At 38.6% G+C, this 8,708-nt stretch overlaps 3 pseudogenes; 2 read left to right on the forward strand and 1 right to left on the reverse strand.

The window, feature by feature from the left end:
- Window positions 1-2,314: 2,314 nt before the first annotated feature.
- On the reverse strand, window positions 2,315-3,719 carry LOC116690822 (trypsin-2-like; annotated as a pseudogene).
- A 780-nt stretch (window positions 3,720-4,499) lies between these two features.
- On the forward strand, window positions 4,500-5,537 carry LOC116690823 (trypsin-1-like; annotated as a pseudogene).
- A 2,773-nt stretch (window positions 5,538-8,310) lies between these two features.
- LOC116691303 (trypsin-1-like) overlaps window positions 8,311-8,708 on the forward strand; it is a 1,579-nt pseudogene continuing 1,181 nt past the window's right edge.

Here is an 8,708-nt window from a genome sequence, read left to right on the forward strand (position 1 = left end):
AATCCAGCTGTTTCAGCCATATTGGGTTGAAAATTATTGGATCGCAGACCTGTGAGTCCTCCACTTATCTGAAAGGAACCAACCTAATCTGGTGGTCACTACCTAACTATCAAGTTTTTATTTTGATTAGCATTATTGGGCCAATCAAGCAGCTTGGAGTGTGTATTATTCAATGGTGTTGTAGTTCTTTCTTTCACTAGTCCAAATTAAGCATGCACAATTAATTGTTATAAAATCACGATCTTGATTCACCCGGTTCACAATTAAATTTTTAAATTAATTTGATTTTTCTTTTTTTAATGACTTTTGTTCTCATTTAATTTTACAAGCCAAATACACCACAAACACTACTACTTTCTTCTGTGAGTTTTTAACAGATTGAATAAAATTCCATGTAAAATTGAACACAACAAACAGTCCGTGGCCCTTGCCTGGCCTCATGGCGGTCCCCAAAGTCGGAAGAAAGCGGCAGAGTCCTATTTGATTATGACTGTGTCAGATAATTGCAAGTGCCTTGCAGTGGAAGGTGGTTCAAAAAGTTCAAAACACATGTTGATGGCGATCTCCTTTAGTCTGTTGACTAAGTTTTTACCTGGAACACGTCGAACACATTCTGCACTTACTGCGGCGTCTTGTGTTGACTGTTTACATATCTAATATATCATATTACTTATCTGTGCTCATCATCATCATATGTGCATTGTTTGTACTGGTGTTATTGTTGAATACATATTTCTAAAATGTATATGATTTTGTTGAGTTATTACACAATACTTTTTCTGACCTCTTCGAATCCTCCGACTAATAACTCATATTACAAAAAAGACTAATACTAATAAAAACTAAACTAAAACTAAACATTTTCAAAAAATAAAAACTAAACTAAAGAAAAATGCTAAACTATAATAACCTTGGTTTGGTACTGCCGTTTTGCTTTGTCATGGTCAAAAAAATTGTGGCAGAAAATCACAATATCAGTTCTAAGCAAAAAAAATCGTGATTTATATTTTTCACCGAATCGTGCGGGCATAGCCCAAATATAATTTTGCTATATTACAACTACAAATGAGCCCAACATGCAACTAATATTGCAGCTAATAAGCTTTTGTGTTCTTAGTGCAAGTCTTTTATTATTCATGTATGGGGACGTGCAAGTTTAGCAATAATTGGCTTGAAAAAACTGAATTTAGGGCTTAGTTGATGTTGTGATAAAGGTCTTAAAAATTCATTTATAAAAGATCTTAACAAGTCTTAAATTTGACTTTGTAAAACCTGCAGAAACTCAGATAATGGAGACATGAAATTTAACTTTGGCAAAACAACGTATAGTCTGAATTTTTGGCTTGGGACACAGCCTATGCTCTCTCCAGGTTGCTCTGCAATGTATGAAATGTTATGTTAGGGAATATTGTTGTGGCTAACTTTACCATTGCCAGTTTCAAGGTAATGATATGCTGGACAGTATGATTCCCACTTTGTTACAAAAAGGCATGCAACCATAATGTGTAATACAGTGTATAGACACGCTGTATAACGGGGTCTGGAAAGTAGTAGAAGCAAAAATATGTGCCCTGGGTACAAATAACTGCGAGCTAGCAGTCTTTTTATCAGCTGTTGCAGCGACATGTCGGTAGGGCACAAAGCTCTGCAAGGTCACGGTTTTTATAACGGTTGTTGTTACGTTTAGCCGTTAAAAGGTGGCTCTCAGTCGGGTACAGAGCTCCGCGAGAGGACTGGCTTTTATAACCGTAAACATAGCAGGATCTATCAACTCCACTGTGTTGTGAAGTAATGTCTGGCAATGTAAGACTAGCATCTAGCTAACATTGATATTGTGTGTCGTTGGGTTCAATATTTGCAACCTGGCAACTCCCGTGGTCTCCCCCCGTGATCTCCAACGCTTGGGAGAAGAGGCCGGGGGAAACAACTCTCCAGTATTTTGAATTTGGACTGCAGTAACCATTTTAATCAAAAGCTGTCAGTATTGGGCCTTTTAATGGACGTTTAAAAGGATAAAAGCAAGTAGTGATTAAGAATTCAGTATAATAGATTATTAGCCACACTACCAAGGCCAGTGGAATTTGTTTAATAGGCTATATTAATGATGGTTGGTAAAACAGAATGAGAAGTTGTTGCTTGACAAGTACAGAAGAAGTTATTACCTTGATACTAAAGAGCAGTAAAGGTTAACACCTTTTTGGAACAATCAGTTTGTTTAAAGTATCCATGGTGTAAGAAAACACAAATTGAGAGAATATCACTTGAAGCAAGATGTGAGACTTATTGACTCAGATGAAAAATGGCTGCACATTATTCAAAACAATACTGAAGTGGATTGAGGATGAAGTGAGCATGGTGATCGCAGGATCAGACTTAATAGGTGGCCCTGGTGGTCTCCAGCCAACATTGAAGAGGCCGACCTGTGAGTGGGACAGAACAAGGGTTAGGTCTAAGGGCATGAAAGTTCAATTTCAAAACGACTATAGGATATAAAGTGATATTTCGGTTTACCTTGGCGTAGACCCGGGGGGTCTTCTCAGCCATCCATAGCCCCAGGACACCACACTGCAACTCACCGTTGCAACACAGGGCCACCGGAGTCACCCTGAGATGTGAGAGATGAGAGAGAGAGAGAGAATGATAACGTACATGTAAAACAATTCTGGATTTGCAACTAAGATGCCATGGTCTATGATAAGGACTGCTGAGGTCCTCTTGTTACATACCTGGCAAGAGTCCTTGCCTCCTCCAGGTATCCAGGCAGAACATGGACTGAGTGATCATGCCAGGGTAGGAGTTATCACAGCGCTCTTAGACAGAAGGGGATGTTAGGACTGCAGCTTGTACCGTCAGCAGCTTCAATGTGTAAAACCAAGTATGAGTGGAAAAAGGTTAAGATACACAAATGAAAACAAAAATGTTGCCCTGAAACATTGTTTCTCTTGCTAGGGTAAAATGTAGTTACTCACTGGAGCTATGGTGTTGCCCAGCCGGAGACTTTGCACAGGTGCCAGCGGGGGCACAGCTGGTGGGCAGAGCCCGGCTGCACATAACTGGTTGAGGATGGCAGGCTTGCTCAACTTGATCAGCATAATGTCATTGTCGATGGTGTAGGAGTTGTATTTGGGGTGGGGAAACTTTGGAGGAGCTGATGAACTGCTCGTTTCCCTCAGTGCCTGATGTTGTGCTCTCCCATACGCACCTCCACACGGCTGTGAAAACAGAGGATGAATGGCAGCTGAGTTTCATGATGCCTGTTAAGGCAGATGGTTCTTGTCTTTATAATTTGACATGTGACTACGATTGTAGCAGTGAGCAGCAGACACAACCCCGTTCTCGTTGACCAGGGAACACACACAGAGTGGTAGCCAGAGTTCGAGGACACCTGATGGGCTGGAGGTAGGGCGTGCACTCATCACCTCGACAATCTTGTCATCCTCGTAGCAACTGAAACACAGGAGGCCAAATAGTCAGCAACAAACATACATTTTTAATTTGGATCAGAACACAAGCAGGAAGACGTGCTTACAAGCAGCTCCGATGAGCAAGAATGAAGCCAGAGACCTCATGGTCTGTGTGGATCCTGTCGATGAGAGCACTTTACTGGAGTCCTGGTTTATATGGAACGGTTCTCCTGTTCCCTGCTGACAACACACCACAAGGTTATTTTGACCAATCAGGATCTGGAAAAGATTCTTGGGGTCTGTTCTCAAACGCATGGTTGAAAAGTATTTCTGAATCTTTTTAACAAGTAATTTAAAATATAAGTAGTGCATTTAAAAGCATTTTAAATTCAATGTAGCAATGTTCATATGACTTGGATTGATTGATTTTGGAGTGCTAATGCCTGCATTTTCTTTTTCAAATTAGTATGTAGTAAAGTACAATTCTCTCTGTATCTCTGCTTTAGCTAGTTAAATGATACCATTTTTAAATGGTTTGTGTGTCATTTATGTAGAAGCATAGTTATGACCGTAAATTGTCAGAAAGCAATCACATACTGTATGTCAAACAGCAATTACAAAAATGCCTTGGACTACTTTATCATTTTTCCCGTATTGTCATTATTCTGAAAATGAAGTCTCTAAATGGATTAATTCATATAAAAATATACGCTCAATGGTGCCAGTTAGGCTGTTGTAAGTAAGTTTAATGCACTTAGATACATCTGGGCGATCTCTGTACTGATTAGCCAGTCAACCTTGAGTGAAGGTATTCTGTGAATAATCCAGCGTTTCAGCCATATTGAGTCCCTCACTATCTGAAATGAGCCAACCTATCTGGTGGTCAGTACCAACTATCAAGTTTTTATTTTGATTAGCACTATTGGACCAATCAAGCAGCTGTGGTGTGTGTGTGGTGTGTGTGTGTGTGTGTGTTGTGTGTGTGTGTGTGGTGGTGTGTGGTGTGTGTGTGTGTGGTTGTGGTGTGTGTGTGTGTGTGTTGGGTGTGTGTGTGTGTGTGTGGTGTGTGTGTGTGTGTGTGTGTGTGTGGTGTGTGTGTGTGTGTGTGTGTGTGTGTGTTATAAACATGGATTCAGGTGCACTGTCAAGATCACACATGCAGCCGCAAGGTCCCTGGTCTTTGTTCTGCTCATGGAGCAGCGTGTGAGTGGATAAGTACTTTTTAGAGCAGGTTGCTTTTCATGCATGTTGCACGTTTATATATTATCTATACTGCAGCAACTAAAACTCTTTTGTTTGTTTTCAGTTGCCACGGAGGACGACAAGATCGTCGGAGAGTATGAGTGCACGCCCTACTCCCAGCCCCACCAGGTGTCTCTGAACTCTGGCTACCACTTCTGTGGTGGCTCCCTGGTCAACGAGAACTGGGTTGTGTCTGCTGCTCACTGCTACAAGTCATAAGCATATCGTTCATGTTTTCCAGGGTTATAGGTCTAATTTACTTTATTTTCTTACCTGAGGGGCATGCTGATGAACTGATTTGAAAAGATTATCTTTTTTTGTGTTTTCTCACTTATACCGTGTTTTTCAATTGTTTTTAGCCGTGTGGAGGTGCAAATTGGAGAGCACAACATCAGGGTCTCAAAGGGAAGCGAGCAGTTCATCAGTTCCTCCAAAGTAATCCCCCACCTCAAATACAGCTCCTACAACATCGACAATGACATTATGCTGATCAAGTTGAGCAAGCCCGCCATCCTCAACCAGTATGTGCAGCCTGTGGCTCTGAGGACTCTAACAATTCCTATCCCGGCATGATCGGCCACACCATGTTCTGTGCCGGAGACCCGGAAGGAGGCAAAGACTCCTGCCAGGCGTGTATCTCTGATTTTTCTATCGCTACATTTTCAAATTTGACCATTTAAAAAAATAAAATAAAAAATTGTATTTCTTAAAAAAATTACTTACATTATCGCAAAGGTTCACATTATGAGTATAATATTCTCTCTCTCAGGGTGACTCCAGTGGCCCCGTCGTGTGCAACGGTGAGCTGCAGGGTGTTGTGTCCTGGGGCTATGGATGTGCTATAACCACCCTGATGGTTACGCCAAGGTATCACTTCCTTACATCAACTAAAAATATAACTATGCCCTCCTTAAACATGTAATGTTACATTGCAACAAACTGTATAATATAGTGTGGTGTATATATATATATATATATATATATATATATATATATATATATATATATATGGCCAGCAGCTATTCACTGCACCATTTAACCTGCACATCAGACACATTAATGTACTTTTCTTGCTGGAGTTGAAATAAAATGTTTGAAATGAATTGATTCTTTTGTGAAATTATTACTCCCTATCTATTTTAAATTGTCTAACTAATGTAACAAACATAGATGACATTCTATAGAGGTTTTCAGCAGGGTGCAAAGAAAATAATTTGTTCTTAATGGGGAAATTAAAAAAAGATAAAAGAAAAATAAGTGACATGGATGTACAGTATGTATATTTTTTCTTATTTTACCCGTTGGTCATGAGTTGCTATTAAGGACACAGGTATCCAAAAAGTATTTCTATAAAAACTTATTTTATTTATAAATTACCATCACTTCACCATCTCTTGTATCAGCATTTAAAGAAATATAGATCGCAGTATAACCTTATAAATGTAAGACCACCAGTAAAAATTGTTCCAGCTTTTATTAGGCTTTATGTGCCCAATATTGACTGAGAAAACAAACTAATTCATCTATCTTCGTCCTCTTATTCGGTATCGGTCGCGGGGGAAGCAGCAGAAAACAAATACCTTTCAAAATGAGAAATAAAGAGGTTGCGTTTTCCATGTGTTTGTCTGTTAGCAAGATATCTCTAAATTGTAAACATACTTTCAATAACTCTGGTGCAATGGGCCAAGGATACAAGTCATTAGTTTTAGGGTATTTCTTTAGTAACCCGACACTCCGGATGGTTTGTTTCACAGAACCTTCTGAGTCGTTGGAAACTTTTTGGGAAAGGGCTGGCACTTTACAAAAAAATAGTTGGCAGGTGATTGGATGAACCATCCGTCTATCACATCTCCCATTGTTGATTTGAACAAACACTCGCGGCCGTTACGCAAACTAACAAATTAAACTAACTAACCAAACTAATTAACTTTATCATATCTGCTCTATGGAACGATTTGCCTTAGGACCTCTTCCTGGGTGAGTCCATATAATCTTTTAAGTCACTTTCCAAAACATCTTTATTAGGCATTTCTAATTTTTCTATGTTTACTTTTTATTGTTGCCTTGCCTCTGATTTCCAGTATTCATTCACATTGTATTGCGCTGATGGCACAAGTCTGTGCCAATAACTTTTCTACCTATCTCTGTGTACACAATGTTCATATATGTGTAGGCCTACTTTGAGTATTTTACATTTATGCTACTTTATACTCCTACTCCTCTACATTTCAAAGACAAATATTGTACATTTTACTTTATTACATTTATTTGACAGGTATGGATACTATTGACTTTAATTTTACATACAAAATGAATGTATACATTATGATTTGTTATTAAAGATTAAATGCTTGGTAACTTGTGCATACAAAATTTAAGTATCTTATTTCGGGAGTTAGCGGCTCTCTTTAATACTCTAGAATAGGCCATTTTGCATAATGAGTACCTTTTACTTTTGATACTTCAAGTTTACAGTTTTCCTGGTTATACTTTTGTGCTTTTACTCAAGTAGAATTTTAAATGCAGAACTCTTTATTTGTGGTATTGCTACTTTTACTTAAGTGAAAGATCTGATTACTACCTTCTACCAATTTAGTTGAAAGCGCCTTTAAAAAAATACATATTACAAAGATTATCTTTTTTATTTTCAAGGCAGCTTCACTCCTCATATCTGAAAACAGATGCTGAGAAACACACAGCTGTAACATACTGTGATCAAACATCTAAATATAGAGGAGGTTTGTGTACCTTTGCAATCTGACAAAAGAAACGGCAGTGGATTCAAAGCTTTACAAAAAATAAAAGTAGCGGTATTAAATATTTGCTGAAAATCCTGCATTCAAATCTTTAAGTAGGTAGTAATAGAACTGCTCATTGTGAAAAGTTGTCCCCTCACAGACTTGTGGTTTAATTATGGATGTTTTTATATAGCGATGAGTTCAGTGGTGCTGAGTCGAATTCCATATACTAGCAATAGATCATATTTTAGAGCTAGATCATTTATTTAGCATCTAAACCATGTTTCTGCTGAGTAACCTGTAATCTGATAAATGAAGTGGATTAAAAAACAACACTTATCTCTGAAATGCAATTGGGTAATCAAAAGTATAAAAACTGTACGACCATCACTGTATTTCAGCACAGTGTCTGCCCTTAACCTCAGAACTGCACATACTTGAATCTTAATCAGGAGATTTCATAAAAAGAATAATGAAATGTTCAACCTCTCTGTCATCCTACTAGTCAAGATAAAAGCCACCCCTAATATTAATCAAACACTGAATTTAACCGTGATTGTTAATTTTATGAAAGTTGTGTGGCATTAAGAAGCTTCTGGTAATTTAGTTTAATTTCACACAAATACTTTAATTTGTCAACATTAAAAAACAGTGATAGCCCAACCAAAAAAACAGGTTTCAACTAACTAGGTATTACAGATTAGCCTTGATTTTACTTTTAGTGGAATAAATAAATAAATACATAACACAGGAACCAATATAATCTATATTTACACTTTCGCCCATGCTTTCCAAATTTGCTGACCTTTTCTTTTTTTTCTTTTTTTTAATGCATTTCTGATAATGAATCACCTAACCCCAATATCCCGCTACAGAGATTGGCCCCACGCTGACCAATAAGGATGGCCAAAGAGCAGGGCAGCTCTCCTGACTGTGGATATAAACCACGGCTCCAGGTGAAGTTCTATCATCAACAGGATCACACAGCAAACCATGAGGTCTCTGGTCTTTCTTCTGCTCATTGGAGCGGCTTGTGAGTGTGAAGTTTTTATCGAGCAGATTGCGCTTCTTTCTTCAGTCTGTTGGCCTTTATCCAAGAACTTAGTCTAGAATTAGAGAGCAGCTGATTGATTTTTAACCATCATGAGTACCCACTTTGGGGTTTGCTGCACAAAAAGAACATTCTGCTTTCAAAGAGATGTCTTTTAACTAACTTGTTGCCGATGTGTGTTTGTTTTCAGTTGCCACGGAGGATGACAAGATTGTCGGAGGGTATGAGTGCACGCCCTACTCCCAGCCCCACCAGGTGTCTCTGAACTCTGGC

This window comes from Etheostoma spectabile, chromosome 6 (genome assembly GCF_008692095.1).
Source record: "Etheostoma spectabile isolate EspeVRDwgs_2016 chromosome 6, UIUC_Espe_1.0, whole genome shotgun sequence".
Lineage (NCBI taxonomy): Eukaryota > Metazoa > Chordata > Actinopteri > Perciformes > Percidae > Etheostoma > Etheostoma spectabile.